The following is a 14,934-nucleotide window of genomic DNA, read 5'->3' as shown; positions in this document are numbered from 1 at the left end:
GTTCTTGCACTTTTTATAGTACATGAGATTAGTTTGCAATTGTTTTATAGATTTGTCCACATTATTCTCCACAATATGTTCTAGGGCAAAAAAATCATTCAAAGCCTATTTCACATATAAATATGATTTTTATACACCTGTTATATAGAAGGTTATTTATATAGGCTTGTATTAAAGTCCCTTGCAAACCTAATCTTTGCAGCCTCCCTTCTCCCCTCAGTAGTTGATGTCGAAGTGGAAGGGAGAAAAAAAGCTGGGGTGGAGTTTTTCTTGTTTTTGGGGGTTGGATTGAAGTTTTGGCTCTAACAACTATCAAAGGGTCAACGAGCATTATGCCGCCTCAGTCCTCATGAAGTTAATTTCACTGCTATCTATGCTCTTCTTATTTTCTTTAATTGGCGTTTTAAGGTCTATAATGACATGTTTATTTTTTCCCATTTTATGATCTATCAGTTGAATGATTCTTCTTCATATTATTATTATATGTCCTTATGATTGTGATGCTAGCTTAAGTCGTGAATAAAAATACTTCAACTACTAATGTCAATATTTCAAAAATATGACTTTTTCCACTCAAAATCTAGGTTTACTTGTTGGGCTGAGAAAAAAAGCTCATTATTGATCTGCTTGTCTGCAACAAACCAAGCCCATTACATAGCTTTAATTAGCCTTTTAACTTGCTGTTTTATTATTTTTTTGTTTTTTGTCTAGGAATTTTATATTTAGAATGTTTTGATTGGTTGTGGTTTAACAGTAACTTATTTTTTATTTTTTTTTTTCTCTTCCTTATAGGATGTGTTAATTTTACTATGGATTAGTTTCTTTATGACATTAGTGGCTGGCCTGGTAACCTCTTGGTAATGTATGACACTACCAAGAGGAATCTTCACACATGTTTCTTTGATTCTTAGCAATAATGGAATCTTCAGACATTAGTGGCCTAGTAATCTCTTGGTTCTAACCCTCATCTACATGTTTATGTACTTTACCAGCCAACCTCTAGAAACCAGCCGGTAGTTTCAAAGTCAGGGGATTGCAATTGGAATTGCTCTCTTAATCAAAGAAGGCCACGTTGAACATACATGACTTCTTGTGTTCGAAAATTACGCAAAGTAGTTTAGGCAAAACCCTAAATCAAGACCAACAAGCCAGTGGCCTAGCGGTACCAAGCCCCTACTTCTCAAAGAGAGGTTAGGGGTTCAAGCCTCAATGGAGGTATGTGTGTGTGAGTACCAACTTAGGAAAATAAAAAATAAAATAAAATAAAATAAAATAAAAAAACACCTAAATCAAGAGGGAATTAAACTATTTAATAAGCTTGAAAAAACTGGTTTTTAGGTTTGGGATCTACAAAACAAAGCATGCTCAATTGGCTTCAAGTTTATATGCAATGAGTAGAGAATAAATGGTCCTGGTAGTCAGTGAAGCTTTGTTTAAATGCCTAATTGTTGTTGTTGTTGGATCTCAAGTTTTCAGTGATAGCACTCATCGTTGTCAATATAAATTTTACTTCATTTTAAGTTGCACCTAATTTTTTAAAGTGATTTTCTGATTCTGTTAATTTTATTATTTTGTGATTTAAAAATCTGGCAGCTGGAATGGGGATTCTTTGAAATGCATTTTAAGGGTCCTTCCGGCTAGGGAAAAACTAATGAAAAGGATAGTCTCAACACTCGATGTGTGTGACTTCTCTGCCAGAATTGTAAATAGAGTGTGCTTGCTTGCTATACTTTCAGGATTATGGATTATGATATGTATATATAAAATTTTTGATAAGTAACCACTCTCTGATATTGAGTGGCGCTTTTGGCCTGCTTGGCTCATTCAAATCCTTGATTTGGATTGTTCCTTTGTTTCTTCCTTGTAGTTTTTCCTTCCTTTGACAGGAAAAAATAAAATCGTGAAAGAGGGGTGAAAAGTAAAAGAGGGACTTTGAAATGCTTCAAAAAGAAAAGTTGAAGCTATCCTTGTATTCTTTAACAGTGCTTTTGGATATTTAGTAGGGGAACAAATCAGAGAAGGTGACGATTATAAGGGAAAGGAAGGAGAGGATAGTGCTAACCTCTCTGTGTTTGGATAACTAAGGAGGGAAAAGAAAGAAAAAGAAATGCAGATAGTAACCCTTCATCGGATGGAATGAGATGAAAGTCTCCTTGTATGGTGACTATCACAAGCCTACTGATGTATTCTTTATGGAAAAGAGCCACAAATAGTAAGAAATGTAAAGGAATGAATCGATGGCACTTGAATGTATAAAGATTGTCAAGGGGATTCAGAGACACCATAGGGTATCAAGGGGAGTCAAGACACACTCCAAGGATGTCCAGCAGGTGCTGGACACCACAAAAAGGAGTCCAACATGTAAAGTATCAACATGTTTACAGTTCAATTTTTTATTTGGTTTACACTCTTCGGTATTTATCTTTAGGTCTCTAAATTCTTTATTTGAAACCCTAATCTTCTTATTTTTGAACTTGCTTTGTTTAAATTAGTTTAGATGTTTAAAGGGTATGTTTCCTTTTTGAACGAGTATCATTATTGGATATTTTAATTATTTTTTACAGAACCCTAAAAAAGATTTCACTTCTAAACCTTTATATTGAAGGGATAATCTAATGTTGATTCATCTCTATAATCTATATATAGATTGGTACCCCACTCCATAGGAGTGGGTTTGTATGTGTAAGTGGTGCATATGCAAATTTAGAAGATTATAAAATCTTATGTTTCTTTTTTCTTGGATTTTTTGTTTGCACTTGCGATAAATTTGGTTGGAATTTCTTCATTTGTGTATACTAATACAGGTATGATGTATCTATAAACTAGAATATAATATGTAGATGATGCTGTTCGTGATAACCACAGGAGGGATTGTTTGTAGCCCGATGGCATAACCTCTCCATTCTCAAAGAAGAGGACAGAGGTTCGAACCCGGGCGTGGGTAAAAAAGTGTCATCATGTCTACCTAAAATATTTGTCCTTTATTTTAGGTTTGGGTGTATCATAAAGAGAACCTGATACTGATGGACAGTTCGTTGGCCTTAATTCTAATTGTCTTTAGACTCTTTGTGAGATAAAAACCGAGGAAACTGAGGCTCATGGTTCCTTTGGCCATTCTTAAAGTTCTAAAGCGTGTCCACAGAATGTTCTTTGACCTGATATGTCCTGTTTCTGCTTCTTTTATGACTTGTTATGAAGAGTTTTCACAAGCACACACGTGGCTTTGCTTAACAATTAGGTTTTGGGGCTGGCAAAATTTCATACTAGATCATTTAAATTAAACATGTAGTGGATTGTAACTCCATGAAGGACTTTTAGATCAGCTCCATTTGTTTTGGGTTTTTTTTTTTTATTATTATTAATATATATTTTTAGTTTTATAAAAGTTTGCATATTACTTCAGTAAGTGCCAAAATCCTGATGTTTTATTAATTTGTGGCAGGCTTACAAGGGATTTATTGATTCTCAAATGTAAGTCTAGGGAGTATTATTTACATTTGATAAGTTTTTTTCACCTGGCTTTCGAATAAATTATCACCATAATTTTGTTTCTTTCCAATACCAAAAATACTTTTGGGTAAAGTCCAAAAAACCACTTCTAACTCTCATCCTTTTTCACGAAACCCCCAAATAAATAAATAAAAAAATCATGTTGTTGTCAAAATAAATAAACACACAAAATAACACAAAAACACCATAAGTCCATCACCATAAAACCCATAATAGAAAATTTTTGTACCTTCAAACAAATAAAATTAAAATGGTTGTTGGTAAAGAAAAGGAAAATCCATCATAATAAAATGTTCGATCTAATACTAATAGCTTCCAGCAATTAAGTTTCAAAAAAAAAAAAAAAAAAAAAACCTCATTATTAGGAAGACCAATTGGTGGTGTTTGAAGCAATTAAATAGAACAAAACTACAGTTCTAAAACAATGCATTTAACATACTTATATAGATTCATATTGAATACAAAATTAAAAAACAGTTATATGGGTGTGATTTTCTCACATTGGTTTGGTTTTCACAATAATGTATGGCTGAAAGACGTTTATCACAAAGCAACTTCAAATATTAGTCTACAATACCAGATTTGGGACTCAAAATTTAATTTAAATATCAGTATAAATATAAAATAAAATAAAAAAGAGTATTATATCTCTCTTCCGAAAACAACCACTGATAAGTAAATAGGTATTCATTCGCAAAAGGACAAGTATTGCTAGTTGCCTAATGATGAAATGAAGGAACATCAAAAAAATAACTCATGGAAAAATTGAAAAGTTGCTTTAGACACAATTAGTGATTATTATTATTATTTCTCCTTGGGTCCTATATAGGAGAAAAATCAATTCATTATTGTGAATTCTAACCTCTCCATTGGCAATTCACAAATTTTGCCCAAGGGATACTTTAATCATTTTGCATCCTTAGTTATTCCCTCTAATAGATGAGGGAGTTTTTTGGAAGAAAAATAAGGGTAAAATGCAAGAAACTTCCCTGGACTTTTGAGAAACCTGCAACTAATCCCCTGGACTTCCAAAAATGCAAGAAACCCCATAGACTATGCAAAATTATTGCAGATGACCCCATCCGTCCAATGTCCGATGATACATGACCGTTAAAATTGGTTTCTTAAATTTAAATGACCATATTGCCCATATAGGCATGAAATGACAATAATGCCCTTAACTTCCAACTGGTAGACCCAAAGGCCGTAAAATGGAACACAGACCCAAACAAGCCTTTATAAAAAATTTCCCCAAATCAAATAGCTCATGTTATTCACATAAACCTTCATTTCTATCTACACACACACACACACACACACATATATATATATTACTGTTCATCTTCTTCATCAAACCAAAGGTGTGTCTAACAGGTTTGGACTAGGCTTCAAATAAGTAAAATCCAAAACCCATTGGTCAGTCCAACAGTGAACCATATTCCCATCTGCAATTTTACACAACAGGCCCTTTTGAAGGCCTGGCTTTGCTATAATTCAACATCCCGATGTGCGAAGTCGCCGGATTCTGCTAGTCCCCGGTCGATGACTACTCTGATGGAGCACGGGGCGTTGGCCAGAACGTTAACTGTTGATTTCAGAACCGCTGCAAGCACCACCGTTCCATCCCACCAAACATCGTCGTAAGCCTCTCTCTCTCTCTAACTTCCCTTTCTCTCACCTCTTAAACCCATTTTGCTTTTTACATAACATAAAATCAATCTAGATTAAACAACCGTACCGGCCAAATGAAGATCCAGTGCGACGTGTGTAACAGAGATGAAGCCTCTGTCTTCTGCTCCGCCGACGAAGCCGCCCTTTGTGACACCTGCGACCACCGTATGACACAACTGCCGCCGTGGAAGGTGACCGGAAAAGACTGAGAGACGTAGAAGCTCTGAGACTTTCGAGACCGCTGTGAAGTTCTGCTAAGGCTTCTTCAACAGATCCGTTGTTGTTCCGATGGCCGGTGAACGAAAAAGCTAGAAACGGACAATTGCCGTCGTCCATGGTAACTGTCGGACTGTGGATTTATAATTCTCCGTGGTCTCACCGATTTGCCTGGTAGCCGATTTTAAAGCTGATTCGCTGCCACCCCATACCGCTGTGCCAATTCTGTCTCTTCTGCCGCCACCACCCCACCACCACACCTAAACCCATAGAAACTCAAATAATTAAGACCAAACCACATATAGTAAAACCAATTGAACAGCAAAACTCACTCCCTGACCACCATCACCGCTACCTCCATCACCTACCTGGCCTCTCCATCGATTTGGGAATTCAAACAATTCAAGCTAAATCGCACACCATTAAACCCAATCGAACCCCACAAACTCGCTACCATCGCCGCTGTTACCGCTTCTTCCTCTGTCTTCTCCGCTACTCTGATATGTCGGTCTTTCATCGTTACTACGGAGAAGACCACGTTCGCGGCACTGATTTCCCATAAAAGAAAGAAGGTTATCTCTTCGGTGTGCTGTAATTCTCCCATTCGCCATTAAGATTTTTGTTGCCACATCAGCAAGTTAATATGATAATACTTCAAACGGTGTCGTTTCATAATAAGGGCAAAAATGTCATTTATCTTTTTCGGTGACCTGATGGGGTAATATGCAACAAATTAAAGTTCAGGGGGATTTTTTTTGTAGTCTAAGGGGGTTAGTTGCAAAACCCCAATAGTCCAGGGGGGTTTATTGCATTTTACCCTAAAAATAATCGATGGAGGTTTAGTGAAAAAGGTTGAAAGTCAAAGGGATTTTTTTTTTGGACTTTGCCCTACTTTTTTCTAATGAGAACCTAACGGTTGTCAACATCTGATGATGAAAACCAAGTTCTTTAGTTTTTTTTTTTCTTTATTTATTTCTTTCTTATCCATTAAAAAATAAGTATGATTTTCTACTTTTTAATATGCAGTTGAGGCAACAGTTTGTGGGGGTTCGTTTTCATAACACAATAAAATACATATAAATGGTGATATCATACACAAATCTGAGTGATCCAGACAACATAATAGAATCCGAAGTGGATTGAGAGAGGTGAAAGCCCAAACAAACTTGAGAAAGAGAGAGAAAGAGGATGACAGTGTACTAAACACCATTAACTCCCTTGGTAAATGTTTAAGGGTTGTGAAGACAACAAATGATAGAGAGGCTTAGAGCTCTCAATGTCTAGGAGATGTTTTCCTCCCTTGTTTGCTCTACCCCTCTTGGCCTTGGAACACTTCCTTATATAGGCTAGGTGAGAGGTTGGATGATTAATGACATCACATATGAATTAATTAATATAATAATTAAAAGAGAAAAATATCTCAAATAATTATAAAATTATATTAAAATGAGGTTGATAATTTCGGGAGTCAAAATGGTATTTCTCTCTCTACAAGTCAGGTCGAGGGTCAACTCGACGAACCTTGGACTTCAGCCACCAAACCAAGTACCTCTCGGATCCCAGGTAATCCTGAGTCCTGCTCCCAACTCAGGTCTTTAAGTCTTCGCTCTTCTGTTCGAGGTATAGTGATAACGTGGTAAATGGCACGTATCTTTAACCATTGACCGTTTGATTTGTGGGCCATCGTTGTTGATATGGCGTAATCTGTTGACTATTTGACCAAGCTATGTGGTCATTGTTGATGATGTGGCGTAGTTCTTTGACCATTTGACCAAGCTATGTGGGTCGTGTGGGCTAACATATTTTGGACACCTACACAGTTCTACAAAGACAATAGGAAATTTCTTGAAATTAAATGTCTCTTGCCAGAACACGAGTTAAAGAAAAATCTTCCACTGCGAACGAAATTTACGAGAGATCTGGATTACATGAAATGGTATGCTGCTTCAGAGGGAAGTGAGAAAACTTTGGGCTCTGAAACATTTTATGTTGGTAGATTACATTGATGTAGCAGAGGTGTATAATGAGACCTTCTTTACTTAAAAGAAGCCGTCAGGAAAAGAATTGATTCGTCTTGTATGCTTTATGCTGTGTGAGGTGCTGGGGTTGTTTTATGTGTTTTGGTGATGTACTTTGTATGCTGGCAGTGAATATAGATGGGGCGTGCGACAAAAATGGTAATGGTGGATGCCTCCGGTTATGGAAAATGCTTTCTTCATGCCCATGTGTGAAGTAAATTTGGTGCGGAGCTGCCAACTATTGAATTGGCCGTGTACCTTGGTTATACACACATAGTGGTATGGGGTGACTGTGGTAACTAAATCTACCAAATCACCAGTCACTCCATACCACAATGTGTGTATAACCAAGGTACACGGCCAATTCAATAGCTGGCAGCTCCGCACCAAATTTACTTCACACATAGGCATGAAGAACGCATTTTCCACAACCCATAAACGATTCCGAAAAACCGATTCGCATCCACCATTACCATTTTTGTCGCACGTCCCATCTATATTCACTGCAGCATACCCGTCGGGACGAATCCATTCTTTTCCTATGACGACTTCTTTAAGCAAAGAAGTCTCATTATGTCCCTCAACCACATAAATGTAATCTACCAACATAAAATGTTTCAGAGCCCGCAGTTTTCTTTCACTTCCCTCTAAAGCAGCATACCATTTCATGTAATCTAGGTCTGTCATAAGGCACGCAAACATATTACCCCTGTCAATGCTCACTGTTCAAGATGTGCTGTTAAATAATTACAGTCAATCTCTTCTAACATAATGACGTAGTCGAGGCCACAGCAAATTATCAGTAATGGTGGCATCCCAATATAACTTGAATCAAATGTTCCTTTCAAGTCAAGGCGACCAACTGTAGTGAATAATCTTTGAATCTCAAGAAATGCATCAAAAACAGCATCTGTTGCCAATATGGCAGCCATGGGTATAGTGTCACCAGTCATCAGCTTTGCATAACAGGCTATATCCGGTTGACAGCAAAGTAGATCTGCAGCAAACTGGAAAGACAGATAAACACCCTATGAATTGACTACAAAGATAAAGGTTAAAAAAGAGATGTAACTGAATTACTATGTTCAACCAACCTCTGCTCCCACACGCCAGAAACCTGTAAAAACCTCATCAAAGATAACTGCAATTTTTTTGACTCCACGTTGGAAAAGCAGATCAATCATTTGCATTCCACCACCAACTTGCATGACTACAAAAATATCAAAGGTAAAATAGGTAATAATGCATCTCTCGGGTATTTATAACATGAAAATAAGGAACCCCAAGTCAAGTAGCACAATTTAAAACTTGTCAAAATACGATATGAAGACTAAGCGCCTGTTTGGTACGCGTTTTGTTTTTGGTGTTTTTATTTTTGTTGGATACTATAGCGGTGAACAATGAAAAAAACGTGCTTGGTAAAAAATGTTTTGTTTTGTACTGTAGCGGTGAACAATTGGTGTTTTGATTTTTTGCCACTATTCACGAAATGTTGTGGCAATGTGCAAAACAAATTGATGTTTTTACATGTTTCAGCACTGTAGTAACATGTACTATAGTGAATAGCGATGAATAGTAAAAATAAATAATATTTTTTTAAAAAAACTCTTAAATGACATTTTTAAACTAACCATTATAAATTTCAAACATGCAACACTTTTTTACAAACATATTTTCATGTTTTTGCTTCCAAAAATCTTGCAACAAATGGACATTACAAAACATGTTTTCGATTACTATTTAAAGCACTTTACAACAAAACACTTGTTTTGTTTCGGATTAAAACAAAACGCCAAAACAAAACACGAACCAAACAGAGCCTAAGTCTACAATTTAAAAACTTGTCTGTGTGAAGTGTTAAGGTGCAACCCACTGTGCCTCTGTGATTGAACCTAAGTGAACTGTGCATGCTCCTCAATTACCATGAAAATCTACAATTCTAGATTCAGCGGACTTCACAGAAAGTTTACTGACTCAATTTCATTGGAGCAACAACTTTCTCATAGCAACAAAAGAGAGATAGGATTATGGTAGTTGCAAAATATGAAACATTTGAATAGGGTCAGGTTCATGCTGGAGCATAGAGAGGGTTCATCATTCCGATAGTATTGAAGTACCGACAATAAAATCAATCCACTCAAGAATCAAATGTAGAGCATGATAGGTCTTCCTTACGTATTTATTTGTTGGAGACAAACTAAAGCGCAACATTTTGCAGAAATTTATAAGACTCTGATTGCTACAGCCAACTTATAACATGACAAAGGCTATTAATCCCACTACGACAGTTAAGATGCAACTAGAAAGGCTTTCCACAAGAGAGTGTTGACACCCACTTGACAGTCCACAGCCAAGTAACAATCTGCGGTAACCCAAAATATGTAAGTAACCAGCCAAAAGTCCATGAAAGACTAGAATTGATCTCTCGGTCCTAATTACCCATCATTATTAATAAATAAGAAATTGGGAAGAGGCTAAAACTGAGGTTAGTATGACAGCTACAAGGATGGAGGTTTCATTGACGGCTTTAAGGATGGAGAATTTGAGAAAACAGAAGAAAAGGCTGACGACGATGATCTTTACTATCAACACAGAATTAAAGAAATGCAATGGTGGAGATAGAGTTTCTTATTGAGAGTAGCAGTAGCCGCATTAAAGAGCAGAAAACAAAATACACAATTTCATCAATTGACATGCTTAAAGAGTTGTCTAGTGGTTTATTGGGATCTTAAGTTCTTAATTAATATTTCGCCCTTATTGTTGATCCCTTCCTCAATTAGTTGAAGATCAAGGGAATCTCGAGTTGCCAATATGTGAACAGATGGACCATGCTATCGTGTGCACATGCTGTGGCTGACGGTTGCTAGCCTAGCTCACAGATTAGTGCTATATTGGTAATCCATTCATGGTATTAGCACTTGATCATTAATAAAACTTCCAAAGAGAATTTTCTCCTTTCTCTTTGTGCATGTCAAACCCATAAGGGATATGTTCAGCTTATCTCTATGTCAGAGCTCAAAGATGCAAAACTGGATATTTTTTACCATCATTTGTCGGGTTAAAAAAAAACACACATAGGACTAACCTCTAAATAAGAAATCTAGGAACAAGAAATTCCAAAATGATGGCTCAGAAACTCCTAATCCTCCTCTGCATATGTGCCACTGGTATGTCACAAATCAGATGGAGCATGGAGGTGAAACATGAGAACTCGTCATTCAGTTTTTCAAATTTAGAAGTTGGAATTGAGAAAATGTATGAATTGATATATATATATATATATATGCTTAGAGTGATTGCCAGATCTTATATATTCATAACCATAAAAAGTAAAAGCAGCAACATACCGATCAAATACTGGTTACTAGTTCTAATAATCCAAAAAACAGTGAAACGGCCAAAATAACCCTGATCAATCCAGAAGAAACAAAACATGCACTGAGGCACTCCTTTTTCTTTCTTTTTAGAATAACGTTATGTTCGGGTCATTCTGGCCGGAACATGACATAATTATTAACTGTGTGGTCTAGATTGTTGTGGTAGAGCACATATATTACCATTCTAAAATATATGCGTAGATTGCACGCATCAATGACATGTAACTGAAATTTTGTCGTAGGGTACAATAAAGAGGAGGACTATTATATTCAAGGAAACTATACCTGAGGAATTTCAACACTACTTGAGGGAAGAATGTTATTTAATCATCAAGGATATTCAACATGTAATACAAGATGATCGATTGTAAAGTTAGTCTACATCTTAATAATTGTGTTCCAGCTAACACCAAAAACTATATAATTTTTCACAGTTAGTACACAAGGTTTCAAAAGTTACCAAAATGGAAATCTGTTTTAAGTGACCTTGATTTTGTTACAGAGGGGGTCTTTTACAGTGCTTTTCACAATTATGTTTTGACACTAAGCTTATTCTTCAGTTGACAATAGATCATGGGCTTGGAATTGAGGGGGAAAAGAAATCATCAATTAATTAATCAAATAATCATGATTTTGTTATATCTTCTTATATATTTCAGGAAGGCCAACAAATTCAAAATTTTAATTAGTTTTGGCTGAAAATTCAAATAAATAATTCTGTTTCAGGTACCTGAGGTTAACCAATAACTATTCTCCAATAAAAACAATAACAAAAACAATATGAGTAACCACATACCGGAACCCGCTGGCCCTGGATTTGCAATACCGCCAGCAGTTTCAATCACACTCAAAACACTCAGCTTCTGATCCTCTCCACCCCCACCTTTAACACCAATCCCCAAACATCGTTCCAACGCATCCAACAACACTGAATCACTCACCATGAACCTCCTCCTCACCACCCTCACTCTGAAGCTTCCTTTCTTCATACACCGCCAAATCCCTGAACCCACTTTCCCATTGTGGATGTGGTGCAGCCACGTCACCAAAGGTCAAGTTAAACAGTCAACATTCTGACAAAGTCCACCTCAACAATAACCGATCACTGGGTATCTAACTTTGGGCCAACATTTGTCAATCGACGAGCCTTGAACCACAATCTGACCCGTACGAAGTTTGTCCATCGACGGGTCTTGAACCTCGATCTGACCCCTATGAAGTTTGTCGATCGATGGGCCTTGAACCTCGATCTGACCTTTACGAAGTTTGTCGATCGATGGGCCTTGAATCTCAATCTGACCTCTACAAAATTTGTCAATCGACGGGCCTTGAACCTCGATCTGACCCCTGCAAAATTTGTCAATCGACGGACCTTGAACCTCGGTCTGACCCCCTTCGAAGTTTGTCGATCGATGGGCTTTGAACCTCGATCTGGCCTCTACAAAATTTGTTAATCGACGGGCCTTGAACCTCGATCTGACCTCTACGAAGCTTGTCGATCGATGGGCCTTGAACCTCGATCTGACCTCTACAAAGCTTGTCGATCGATGGGCCTTGAACCTCGATCCAACCTACAAAATTTGTTAATCGATGGGCCTTGAACCTCGACCCGACTTCCGCAAAAATTCATCAATTGACGGGCCTTGGACATCGATTCGACCTTCGCAAAAATCTGTCGGTTGACGGGCCTTGAGCCTCAACCTAACCCCTTCAAAACTTGCCGAGCAAAGGGTTTTGAACCCTGACCTATCCTTGATCAATGAGGAGTTGTGGTAGGACTCCTCGAGTAACTTTGGGATACATAAGGGATTTTGGAATGGAGGATGGAAAATTAGTAATGTCTTGCCTACTAAGGCAAGACCTAGTTTAAGGATAAGAGCAAAAGACAGCTGGAATAGAACAATTGCCTTTACAGCCTGCTATTTTTTGGATTATTCAACAGGAAAGGTACACTTGGCAGCCGATCCCAAGAAGTAGGGATTAGGGCAACATGACCCAAAAAGGGCATGGTCCTGACCCGTTCTGAGGATGGAGGCCCAATAAGACACCACCTGGATGACCTAGGGCTATAAAAAGGGGGGCAAGGACAAAAGAAATAAAGGAAAACTGACGGCAGCTTCTTCCCTACCATTGTTCAAATCCTTTGACTAGACTGGTTTTCTCTCCCTTCTTCTACCTCTCTGCATTCCTCATATTGTCTTAGTGATATATTCCTAGACTCTTACAGCTACTTTCGGGACCCACGAGAAATAAGTTTCTACATCTGGCAACTTCACTGGGGAATATCCTAGCAAAACGATGAATTCAGATGAGGTTCCCCTTCTGGCGCAAGTAGAAGTATTTGCAGTTGAAGCCACCGGCATTAAAACTGTCAGTCCAAAAATCGCCAGTCATCGGGCCACAAGTGCCAAAGCTAGTAGCGCCAGAGACACTAGCACTAGGGCTGCCAACACTAGATCTCATTCCTCAAAGTCCAAACACAAATCCAGCGCCGATGTTGTTCTAGAAGCTATACACAACATGAACCACCAGCTGATGACTCGAATGGAGAAGTTTGAAGAAGCCCACCATGTTCTTGATAAGAGGGTTTCGGCAACTGTAATTCCCCTAAATTCAAAACGATAATTCTGGTATTTTATTAATTGTTTTTATTGCATTTTTAAATTGTTAGGTGTGTATTTTCATTAATTGTTGAATTGTTTTATTTAATTTGAATTTTTTTTGAATTAATTGTGATTATTTGAATTACTTGAATTAATTGTTCATTTTTTATTATTATTGCTTTAATTGAATTATTTTTATTGGTTTAATATTCTTTAAATGCGTTTATTGTAAATTAGGGTTTTATATTGTTTTAGGATTCAAGTTGCAGCCGACTCTGTTTATAGGCTTTATTAATTTTTACTTGTAATATTATAAGGATTAGGGTTTAAGTTTTAAAAAGTCTATATATATACAACAATATACGTCGGTATAAGGGGACGAACAAACCCTATTGAGAGACAGAGAGAAACAGAGTGTGAACCTTAGGATACATAGAGGGGTTCAAGGAGGAAGGAACGGAGTGATTCTGGGTTAAACCAAGAGCACTGGAGGAGTAAAACGGTAGTCTACAACGTTGACTGAAGATTCAGAGACGGGGGTTTAGGGTTTCAAAGTTGAAACTCAAGGCAAGTTATGTTCTAGCTCTTTTCCTTTAACCCGTGTTCTGTGCATGCCTAGGTAGACTCCAGGAGTTTATTTGATGCTAAAACAAGTCTTTTATGCATGTTGGAAATTATTTAGTTTCATTGAATTTATACTGGTATGCAAATCCGTAGCATTCTATTAATTGATCCTTACTGTGTTTGTTTAAGCTTTGTTTAATTAAGATTATTGATGTATATTGATGCCTTAAAATTAGTCTGGGATGTTGAATGAACATTAGAACAAGTATTAAAACAAATACAGAGGCCATGGAAAATGCCGGAGGCGAGGAAGACGAAGCAGAGACGGACGACAGCTCTTAAGGGTGAGAGAGACGGCTCCCAAAAGGAGGGAGCCGCCTCTCACAAAGCAAGAGCCGCCTCCCAAGACCTTAGAGCGGGCTCCCAAGGGTGGGGAGCCGGCTCCCATGTTTTGGAGAAGGCTCTGAATTTTTCTAAGCCTTCTCTTCCTCCGAAACGCACTGTTTTGGGTTTTTAGGGTCTGTTTGGTTGGTGCAGGGTGTTTCTACTGGGTTTAAATTGGGTTAAATCATGTATATGAATACTATAGACCTGTATAACAATAGAGAAACATCAATTCATAATTTGACTAAGGAATGGAGTAGGGTGAACTTGAGGAAAAACTTGTAGGTTGTGCACTGTTATGGTGAAGAAATCTATTTACTATAAATTGGAGATTGTTTTTATTTATGATTTAAAGCTGTAAATCATATTTAGATGGAGTTATAAGTATAGTGATTTACCTGAAATTATCTATCCTTGGTTTGGATTAAAAAAAATGATATATGTTTGCTATTTCACTGCATCAATTTATGGACAAGTTAGAGAATGTAAATGCTTAGATTATTTTAGCAGTTTACATTATTGGAATATGATTTCTAGGCCTATAATGAATGTCTTATATTGATATATGTGTATTAATTGATATTGATGCAT

This window comes from Cornus florida, unplaced genomic scaffold (assembly GCF_030987335.1).
Source record: "Cornus florida cultivar Cherokee Brave unplaced genomic scaffold, ASM3098733v1 CherokeeBrave_3.0.0_Hap2_Chr10, whole genome shotgun sequence".
Lineage (NCBI taxonomy): Eukaryota > Viridiplantae > Streptophyta > Magnoliopsida > Cornales > Cornaceae > Cornus > Cornus florida.
This window is presented reverse-complemented; position numbering follows the sequence as displayed.